Source organism: Fragaria vesca, linkage group LG3 (assembly GCF_000184155.1).
Source record: "Fragaria vesca subsp. vesca linkage group LG3, FraVesHawaii_1.0, whole genome shotgun sequence".
Taxonomy (NCBI): domain Eukaryota; kingdom Viridiplantae; phylum Streptophyta; class Magnoliopsida; order Rosales; family Rosaceae; genus Fragaria; species Fragaria vesca.
The window spans coordinates 12,636,483-12,638,564 of record NC_020493.1 but is presented as its reverse complement, the minus strand read 5'-3'; positions in this window follow the sequence as shown (position 1 = coordinate 12,638,564).

The window sequence follows — 2,082 nt, the reverse complement described above, 5'->3', positions numbered from 1 at the left end:
CCCTAAATTTTATCTATTCACACACCCTTTTTGTTATTTTATTATTATTAATTTCGTTTCGATTTTGGGCTACCCAGACTACCCTCTTAGAGCATCTCCAACAGTTTCCCTAAAATTTTTCTAAAATGGGGAAGCAAGAGCTAAAATATCCAAAAAAATTATGATCAAAATCCAGCAGCTTCTCCATTTTAGAGATTTCAGCATTTAATAGAACAATAAAATATAATATATCATCATTAATTATAACAAAAAATATTATATATTTCATTGTAACAATAAACTACCCAATAAAATATTTTATTGTTGTCTTAAATTCATTGGAGCACGTGAACAATTTAATTTTGGGGAAGGAAGGCTTTGCTGCAAATTTGGGGAATGAAAGCTTATTTTTCTTCTTCATCCCCATTTTGAGGAATGGGATGGGGAAACTGTTGGACCTAAAAATAGCTCTATATTCCCAAAAATTGAGAATTTCAAGAAAATGAGGAAGCTGTTAGAGATGTTTTTAGTTTTGTGGTTCTCTCCCTTGCATCGCACCTCCGAATGATTCAAAACCAAACTCAACCCAACTCACTCTCTTTCTCCCAGCTCCTTCTGTTCTTCCCATCTCGACCGCCAAACCTTGCCAATCGCCACCCCATTCTCTCCCACATGGCCACACCCCAATATTTCTCAATCTTTCGGCCAATCACAACGACTCTTCCCCTATCGGAAACCCAACTCTCACCACCAGAGCAGACTCTAACGATGACGAAGCTCAAACAATGGTTTGCACCGGCCTCTTGGCGAGGACCATGCCTTAAAGTTGTTTTATCTCATTCTTTGATTAGCTATCGGAGATGAGGAGAAGTTTTGTGGACAGAGGAGAGAGAAGGGTGAGTTAGAATGAGTTTGGTGTGTAACAGCTCACCGGCTTGATTTTTCGGGTAGCAAGGACGCAATCGGTGAGTTAGTGTCGACCTGGATTACAAATTTGAATTTTCTGGTGTTGTGGAGAAGGAGGCGGCAGAGGAATACAAGAACGGCTCATTCACAATAGGTTTGGACTTTGGAGGGGAGTGAGCTAAGTTGAACGAACACGGACACAGACACCGCGAAACGACATGGCGACACGGCAAAACTCAAAAATTGAGTTTCTGACACGGCTTGGACACGGTAAATAGAATTATATATTTATGTATTTTTAATAAACAAAAAAGATATTAAAATATGAAATAAGTTCATTACAATACCAATTAATGTTCTAAATTCAATCCATTGCATAACCAGAAAAAATAACATTAAAGAGAGTCAAATGCAAATGATAAAAGTGCATAACTAACCAACATTAAAAGTAGCAGACCTTTAGTACCTAAAACATAACATTAATGAAAAAAAATAAAGAGCAATAGGTTGCTTTCAAACTGGGCGGTAGCTTGTTTTCATAAACTGGGCAGTAGCTTGCTTTCAAAACTGGGCAGTAGCAACTAAACAACTAACAACCTCTAGCACCTGATAGACAAAAAGATAAACTAATGGGGGCAGAGAAGAGATCGAATGGGCGATCTCTTCTTCTGCGTCGTTTCCTCTTTATTTGTATGCGACTGCGTGACCTCTACTGCCCATTTAGGTTTTCGTTCTATTTTCTTTTTAAAGTGATAAAAGCTGACGTGTCATGTCGTAAGATGATGTGGTGAGTCGGTCAACGTGTCAGAAAGGTCAACATTTTCTGACATGCCACATGACGTGACACGTGTCGGGCGCGTGTCGCCGTGCCGGGAGTGTCCGACACTCCACCCATGTGGAGTGTCCGTGCAACATAGGTGAGAGTGAGAGGGTGACAAAAGTTTTAGAGGGTAGTTTGGGTAGTCTATAAATGAAAGTGAATTAAAGTAATTAAAATACAAAAGAGGGTGTGTGAATAGATGAAATGGGTGTGTTAATAACACTAGCCAATTTTTTTTTTATGGTGACATATATTATTTCCTTCTTCTTTTTTCTTCTTTTGGTTACATAATTTTTTTTGTTATTATTTTCTTCTTCTGGTTTACATATATATATATATAATTTCCTTTCTTGAAGTATTTAATTTTATTTCAATTT